This window comes from Pan paniscus, chromosome 10 (genome assembly GCF_029289425.2).
Source record: "Pan paniscus chromosome 10, NHGRI_mPanPan1-v2.0_pri, whole genome shotgun sequence".
In the NCBI taxonomy this organism is placed as follows: Eukaryota; Metazoa; Chordata; class Mammalia; order Primates; family Hominidae; genus Pan; species Pan paniscus.
The window spans coordinates 27,270,135-27,279,875 of record NC_073259.2 but is presented as its reverse complement, the minus strand read 5'-3'; positions in this window follow the sequence as shown (position 1 = coordinate 27,279,875).

Below are 9,741 nucleotides of genomic sequence, written 5' to 3'. Positions count from 1 at the left end.
ACTGCAGGCAAACTTATTGTTGTTGTACTTGTTTTCCTTTAAGTAAAATGACAATCCATTTTCTGCTGTCTTCAGGTCTTCCAAGAATTCCTCATACCTATTCTGTCTTCTGCCACAATTATTGTACACGAGCACACACATGTCCTTTCTTCCTTCCTTCCTTGAACTGTCCCTAATATCCCCTTAAACCTGCTCTACCCTATATTACTTCCATTCCTTAAACGTGTCGTGTGTTTCTACACGTTATACCTTTGCTCATTAGGACTAAAATAAGTTGAGTGCCTGAGGCTAAGAGAAGTTGCCTTACAACTAATATGTGCTGGAGCCAGAATTTGAGTGCAGGGTGTTGGACTCTAAAGTTTATTATCTTTCCACCCCACATTGAACTACTCACTTGCATTTCTCCCCAACAAACTTTTACTTCTACTCACTTTCATTTATACACAACAAACTTATTCTACCTCTTCTTTGCATCTTGATTTCACCCATTTCCTCTACCCCCTGCACTACCATGTCCTTGTTTAAAGTATTTGAGTGAATCTTATACGTAAATCCGGTCTATCCTACTATTCTCTAAGCTCTATAGGAAAGTACGTAGAAGTAACCCGATTCTGGAGTCAGACAGTCTAGGTTCAAATCTCAAATTCTCCATCTGGGTGATCCTGGGCTTCTCCCTGTCTTTGTTTCCTTATCTGTAAAATGGGGCTAATAATAGGACCAATCTCATATCATTGTTGGGTGGATTAGATGAGTTAGTGCATGCAAGCATTTAGACCCAAGTCTGATGCATAAAGAGAATCCAATAAATTTGACATATTATTATAGGGCCAGGTATGTGCCTTGCATACCTTGGTATTATCACAGGCATTAAGCATTGCACCTTATAAATAGTGTGAGCCCAGTGGATGCTTGCTGAAAGGATGAATATTAAAAATAGTTTTAATTTCCTACACAAACCTCCTGTGATCAGAAAGACTTGGCCCATAAATATACTAGAGATAGAAATCTTGATTATTACAAGGTCTGACAATATTTCTAAAAGGAACCTTTTAGGTCAGAATGGAGAGCAATGACTTCATTATCCTGAACAAGAGCAAAAATGACTAATTGAATAGAAGACTAGACATAAATAAGCATTTCATCAGGAAAATTAAATAGAAGGTTCCTACCTTCATGACAAAAACCTGCTAATAATAAATTCAGGTTTAGTCCCTTGAGTATCTAAAAAAATTAGAGCAATGAAGTGATTAAGAAAACTGATTTCAGAGGAAAATTAAGGTGGCTGGTTATATCTAGTATAGATTGGGGAAGCAATGACTAAGAGCTTTCTTGGTGGAAATTCGTAGGATCATTAAAGGAGTAAATACCAAACAGGAAAAGGAATTATTTATCATGTTGGAGGTGATAAATAAAAGTAAAGGAATAAATGAAAGGAAAGTGTAAGCTCGTCAAGAAGCAACATTTAATTTGTATATAGGCTGAGGAGTAGTGAAAACTACTGGTTAGAAAATATTGTGTGCATACATCTTCTACTGGTTATTGATTGATTCAATCATTTTAGGAAGCAATCTGGCAATATATAGAAACTGCAAACCACATATCATTTTACCTAGGCTGAGCCAGGCGGATCACGACATCAGGAGATCGGGACCATCCTGGCCAACGTGATGAAGCCCTGTCCCTACTAAAAATACAAAAAATTAGCTGGGCATGGTGGTGCACACCTGTAGTCCCAGCCACTTGGGAGTCTGAGGCAGGAGAATCGCTTGAACCCAGGAGGTGGAGGTTGCAGTGAGCCGAGATCACACCACTGCACTCCAGCCTAGTGACAGAGCGAGACTCCATCTCAAAAAAGAAAAAAGGAAGAAAGAAAGAATCAAAGATGTGACCAAAGGTTTATGCTTGAATATGTTTATCATACCTTTATTTATAACAGCAAAAAGTTGGAAAGGTTCTAAATGTTCAATAATAGAGGATTGCTTAAATAAGTTAAATTGACTATTGTAGAGCCTTTAAACATCATAATTTAAAAGACAGTAGTAAATTCTCATGTTATAACATTTAGCACAAAAAAAGGTTACATATACCATACTTCACAGATTCTAAGAGGCATAGTTTTAATATTTTTACGTATCTAAAATCTGAATATTTCTTGTCATTTCATGGCATGTCCAAGTGTATTAAGACTTGCAGGTGGGGTGAGGTCAGCTTGAAGCCAAGTTCTAGAAACAATAACAGAACACTCTTTCAAGAAATGCTGTCTTGCCAATACCCTAGTTGAAACAGAAGATATTGTGTGGAAAACCACAAACATTGAAAAGTCTGAATCATAGAGTGAATCATAAGACTTAAAGTTTGAACATGAAAAAGTTTTAGTAATACCTAGACAATTAGTTTCACTTATTTTTTATTATGTAAGTAAAGATATTTGATAAAACCTATGTCTAAAGGATTTCTTTCAACAAGTATAAAATAATAATTCTTAGTCGTTAAGCATTGTGTCATAGTACTGGCATAATTTTTGTTTATTTTGTAATAGTGCATAAAGTATTGATGGATGTTAATAAAGATGACCTCCTAGATTAACGAAAACCAATATGTATATATAGTATGAACCAAACTTTTCTTAGAAGGGAAGAGATGCATCAAAATGTATCCTGTCTATTAACATTATCTGTGAGTTTTATTCTCCTCTTTTTATACCCTTTAATATTTTTCTTAAAAAGCAATATTACATTTTAATACAAAAATTTTAGTAAATATTGTTTTTAAAAACAATAGAGAAAAAAACGTAGACTAGGGTTTTTCTAGACTACTCTAGAATTGGTATATCTATCAGCCATTCTGTAGTAAATAGGCTAAGAAATTGAAGTAGAGAAGTTTGAGTTCATTCTTGCTTCTGTCAATGTAACCATTTACAAATGATGTGGTTTTCTAAAATTTTCCTTTGCCCCTGTGTAAGAAATACACAATAATGTTCACCAGCCTATTTCAAAGTAACAGTGACTGAACATCTGGAATGAAACAAATAGATTATATCATAATTGCAGGGCATCTCAGTAAAGAGTATGAACACAAGCATTTTGTAAAGACAAATCTATTTTCCCTTTAACTTATCACTAAGTAACATTCATCTCCACACTGGTTATGGGGCCAGACCATCCAATCTATTGAAATCCCCAGGAACATCAACCTCAGATCAGTTTGTCTGATGTACCAAACGATTTTTTTAATACCCCTTAGGGATTTGTAAGCTTATTTATTTTTACAACCTGCAAACTTCAGTCTCAGCAATGAACATAAAGTGCCTGACACATATGTATTATGCATGTATGAGCATTTGTTTATATTATCTTTGACTTTTTAAAATCTGTTCAATGAGCCTTTTTATTCCATACTTGTTATATACGATGTTTCATTAAGATCCATGAAAAGAGTCTCTCCTAGTTTATATTTATATTATTTAAGCACTACAAGTGATATTTGCTACTGGTTATGTAAATGGAAAATAACTTATGAGATTTATGATGTGATTTTCTTTCCTGCACTTGGTGACTGGGTTGCCTCTTGGTTTTTATTTATGTCATGAATGATAATCAGCTCCTTCTGTTTGCCCACCCGCACAGTTGCCTGAGCTTTAGGTGTGGCTGGAAATGATGGTGGGGGAGGAATAACTGCACTCAGTTCAAATGATAATAGCCCGCTCCTTCTATTACAGCAACCGTGAGGCAGATCAGCTTCCAAGAAAGAATGCCAACCTGCTTTCTGTAGGTGAAGAAGTCCCAGGGCTTGACTCAGAAGGTCCTCTAGCACTGCACTTTGCAGTCAGTCCTGTGGAAGATGCAAAAAGACCTATCCTATGGAAATGCCTATAAATGATTAACAGGTAGACAAAGGAATTAACTCAAAATTGTAAGAAAGAGTAGATTAGATGAGCACCAAGAAATGTGACTGTCTACAGCCACCTTGAAATCTAACAGGAAACAGGCCAAATGGCAAATTAGACTGTTTAATGGTTGTGTGTGAAAGTGCCTCCTCCTCATAAAGGAACTGTAACAGATCCAGTCTTGTGCAAAGAGAATATTATAAACAAGATAATGAAGCTTCGAGATAGGTTCCCTAAATTCACTAAGTCATTAAGTAAATTTTACATTATAATCTAAGTGAAAAAAACAAACAAACCAGAAAAATAAAAAACAAACCAAAAATAGACCAGAAAAGCCTGAACAGGCCCTAAATGAAATGCCATGAAGGTCTCCTCTCAGAATCACTGTGGATTCTCTCATGCTCCGGATGAAGCAGATTGTATCAAGCAACAACATCACTGAACTTTTATTGAAAGCGCAATCCATATTCTACAAATTAAACTTAGAGTTTCCTATCTGTCTGCAATTTAGTTCTATTTTTAACTCATTTCACAGCTCAATTAATATTCCAGTGTTTTATTCTTCTTCACATATTCAGAGCAGCCTGAAATAAACTTTACTTTGAAGCTACTTCCAGACTTTGCATATCCTTACCCTTCTCAGAACCTTCTTTTCCATCACTGCTATTTGTTCTTTCTCCCTGGAGACTTCCTTGTTGTCACTTCAAGATACAGACCTTGCCACCTGCTTTCCACCATTCCAAACTGCACCTGTCCCAATTGTAATCTCTGCTTTCTAAGTGCAAGTTAAGTAATCCAATACATTAATGTGTGCTAATGTATTATTTGTCATTATTGTGCAAATGAAACCATGTTAATTTCCTATCCTCTTTTCCCTTCTGGGAATTTTTACTATTTTACTATGGCCTTTTGAAAAATGGCTCATTTCAAAGAGGTGGTATTGGCAGTGGGAATTTTTAGGTATCAGACCTATGGAGGGAAGTAGGACAATCGTGTGTGTGTGTGTGTGTGTTCCCTCAAATCACAACATGGAGGAATGGCATCACATGGGTAGTAGCTGATGCATTTCACTGTTACATTATAGGTGATTCTGCAACAGTTCTGTTCAGAGATGCTGTAGACTCAGCATTAGGTTAAACTCTAGAAATATGCCATGTAAAGTGACTTGCATTTTCATGTCTATTATAAAGGTTAAAACATTTGAACTTTCTGTTTAATTGGTATATATTTAAACTTTTCTTGCAATGGTCAAAGAAAGACTTTTTGGCATTAAACTGCTGCTGTGTAGAGCCTAAATGTCTGAAAAATTCATTAAAATAGCACTTTAATTTTGACAGAGTTGAACTGCTGGGAAAATTAATTGATTGTTTCTCACTTGAGCTTTGGAGAAGTCATTAAGGTTTTTATGGTTTATGGAAAATTGAGAATTGAAGTACGCTAAAATCAATATGTTATCTGATGTACAGAGAAAATGGCACTTCAGATGAAACAAAGCATAAACAATTCCTAAGAGCTTTTTCTTTCTTTCTCTTGATTCCACAGGCATATTTGCATAGAGCTTCTATATTTACTTGTATTCAAAGTCCTTTGTCAGTCATTTTTATTGTGATGCACATTATGGGGACAGAATAATGAGGTTGGAGAGATGAACCACTGCATTTTAGAAACTTTTCTGTTAATTTAAAAAAAAAAGTATTAAGAACATAATATAAAATACCAGAAATAGTCTGGGCATGGTGGCTCACACCTGTAATCCCAGCGCTTTGGGAGGCTGAGGTGAGCAGATCACTGGAGCCCAGGAGTTCAAGACCGGTCTGGGTAATACAGCAAGACCCTGTCTCTATTAAAAAAAAAATACTAAAATACCAGAAATATTCAGATAGATCTGTATATTTTGAAACAACCCCTAACAAGAAAGTTGTAATTAGGCTAACATGTTAGGAGCAAGGAGAAATACTTCAAGGGTTCTATATATATTGGGCTTATATGCATTATGGAAAAAATCATCATGCCTTCTGCAAATAATGGGTAATGAATTGGATACTGGCTGGTGCTGCCAGCAAGACTTAGAAGCCCACTCTGTTATATTAACCAAGGATAAGAACAGAAAAAGAAAGAAGGAGTGTAACAGAAAAGATCATCATGTAATTTATCTTTATTCAGTCCTCTGAGTATGTCCTCTCTGACCATCCCTTCTTCGGATTATACACATCAGTAATCCTGGGGGGATTTGACCATATTCAGATTATGTAAAGCCTGGATGGATTGGGATTTTAAGAGTAGCCACTTCTGCATTTATCCACTTCTACTATCTCTATTCCAGAGAGAAAATGATATTTTCCTTTTTGAATATTCATTGCTGCTTCCAAACTCGTTCAGCCTCAGACTGACTCTTTCCTTTCTTGGGTAGCTAACATCATTTCTAATTCACTCAACTTCCTACAAAGTCATACCCACAGTAGCCCATGCAGGCATGGGATATTCTGGGAGACTGGTGAGATTGTTAGTGATAAAATACTTGTTAGTATGAGATTTGTCTCAGAAGCACTAAGTAAATCATGTAACCCTATAGGTAACAGATTTATTGGTTATCATTGGATACTTTAAAACTCGGGATAGTTATCTATTAAGAATTTACCCTAGAGCAGGTATTTTTGAGATATTCAAGCAGTTACATAACAAGACAAGAGTGTGCTCATTGAGTTAGCATTTGATACTTCACATGTTCAGATTTACTTGCCCATAGTTTTATATTTTATCCAATTAACCATTGTTTTCTCTATTGGGAAACTAATCCTAAAGGAATATACCACAAATAGAGAAACTCTTTAAATCTCTTTTATAACTTACATACTTAACCTCTTTCTTTGCTTTTGTAGCATTATTATCAATGTCTGGAAAATTCATAAAGTTATTAAGAAATAAGCACCCACTCAAACCAAGGCAGGATGCTGGTTCATCTTATGGTTGTCAGCCTGGTGTGCAGCCCTTTACCTTGTCTTTATGCTGCCAACCTGTGAGTGACTAATCCTTGCCTTCTTCTCCCACAGTCAATTTATCCTATTATATGTTCTCATGATAGGCATCTCTGAACATGTTCTAACAACTTGTTCAGAGGAAGGCTTTCAGTTGAAATGGAAGACGACTAGCAATTTTCACTCCTCCAATAGTTGTTCATAAGAATATAATTTATTAAGCTATATCTACTAAACCAAGAATAAAAATGTCTTGTTCATGATTATGCTACAGCTCTAGATTTATTGAGACACAAAGCGGGGGAGGATAACCTTTCACACTGTAGCATATATTCTTTATTTTTTTTTTTTTTGAGATGGGGGTCTCACTCTGTCACCCAGGCTGGAGTGCAGTGGCACAATCTCAGCTCATTGCAACCTCCGTCTCTCAGGCTCAAGAGATCCTCCGAGTAGCTAGGACCACAGGCATATGCCACCACTCCCAGCAAATTTTTTGTATCTCTGGTAGAGGCAAGGTTTTGCCATGTTGCCCAGACTGGTCCTGAACTCCTGAGCTCAAGCTATTCATCCTCCTCGGCCTCCCAACGTGCTGGGATTACAGGTGAGCCACCGCGCCTGGCCAGCATTTTTTTTTTTTTTTTTTTTTTTTGAGACTCAGTCTCACTCTGTTGCCCAGGCTGGAGTGCAGGGGAGCGATATCGGCTCACTGCAACTGCCACCTCCCGGGTTCAAGCAATTCTCCTGCCTCAGCCTCCTGAATATTTGGGATTACAGGCATGCGCCACCACCCCTGGCTAATTTTTGTATTTTTAGTAGGGATGGGGTTTCACCGTGTTGGTCAGGCTGGTCTCAAACTCCCGACCTCGTGATCCACCCGCCTTAGCCTCCCAGAGTGCTGGGATTACAGGCGTGAGACACCGTGCCTGGCTGCATATATTCTTTACACGGGGGAATCTGTTAACTAAAGTAAAGATTGGAGTCAAGAGACTTAAGTGTTATTATGGTTTTTGCATGTGATCTGTTTAATAATCCCAATTATTTGACATGTTCTTTTTTGAGCAATAATTTTTTCCCTCTAAATTTAATACCCCAGTACCACAGGGTATTAATCCACTGTGGTACTGTTTTTTATTCCATTTTATAATAAAATACACTTTCTATTATGATTACACTTCTCTCTCGTAAAAAGAGAATCTTTGAGTCAAGACATGGTGTCCATGAAATCCACATTAAACCATACCTGGAGTATGTAACATGTTAATGTATTAGAATCAGTCATAACGTAATCAGAGATGGGGTCATTGCATTGTAACCAACTAAGAACCAGCTCAGCAGGTAAAAATTTCCAGGAGACTAGAAAGATGGTGGAAATCAGATATGGAGTTGTTTTTCAGAAGACAGACTTACAAGGAGGGAATGGGAGGATCCCTGGACAAGGAGCAGGAAGACACTGCCCAACCAGCAAGTAGGGAGCCAGCTAATACTGAAGGGGCCTCTAGAGACAAATCCCATCTCACAGAATTCTCTGAAGCTGCTGTTGCCCAACTAAATATTTAAACAAAATATTCACGTCCACAGTGAAAAGGACAAAAATTACCAGCCACAATATTACATCTCTCTTTTTTTTCTTTCTTATAGCTCTATTTGCAACCTTGGAATTGGATTTGATTCTGACAAGGATATTAGTAGACTGCCTGACTTCTTAATCTGATAAAAATCATTGGTATTTACTGGGACCTGGATCATTCTGAAAATCAGCAACCTGATCTTTCTTGGTAACTCTGATATCACTGATGAGAAGACCTTCTTTTCCTTGAAAGTGCAGACAGTAACAAAGACAGAAAACACTCCAGCCCTCACTGGCGAGCAAATAAATTCAAGGGATCAAGGACAACCTCACTTCTTTCTCATACAAATCCTTTCCTGCAACACATCATCCCCTTTTTTAAATTGGAAAGACTTAAAGTCAGGGAATAGAAACTTAAGTATAGAAGGCTCACATCAAATGTATAAATATGAGAGACAACATAGTGTAGTGGTTAGCAGCATAGAATCAGACAGAACTTTGCTGGAGCCCCAGTTTCATCACTTATAATCTGTGCAAATTCAAGTAATCTTGCTGAGCCTCAGTTTTCTTGTCTGTAAAATGGGGATAATAATACTAATTACTTTGTTGAACATATTAAGTATGCCATGAATTAACTGTTAATAGTTTTTTAAATTAAATATTGTTCTACTAGAATCTACTTCTGAGATATACAAGTTTTCTAATAATATAATTATAAAGATAGCTACCATTCAAAATTTTAAACAAATACATTGTGATCAAGGAACTATAGGTCTATAAGGTATCCAGTGCTGGAACAGGTGCTTTATGAATACAAAAGAATTATAAATTCTAGCTTTTAGGGAGAAAATACTTTTTTTTTCTGAGATGGGGTCTCGCTCTGTAGCCCAGGCTGGAGTGCACTGGCATGACCTCAGCTCACTGCAACCTCCACCTCCCAGGCTCAAGTGATCCTCTCACTTCATCCTCCCGAGTAGCTGGGACCACAGATGCACACCACCACGCCCAGCTAATTTTTTTGTATTTTTGGTAGAGACGGGGTTTCACCGTGTTGCCCAGGCTGATCTCAAACTCCTGAGCTCAAGCTATCCGTCCACCTTGGCCTCCCAAAGTGCTGGGAATACAGGCATGAGACACCATGCCTGGTCTGAAAGACTAACTTATAAATATATAATCATTAGTATACACAGGTGGTATTAAAAACAAAACACTGCAGTATTTATTTAACAGCTCCATCTTTATCATCAAATCACATGTAAACGGTTATGTAACATAGTACTTAGTTTTCCAATGCCTCGAAACAAGTATAGATG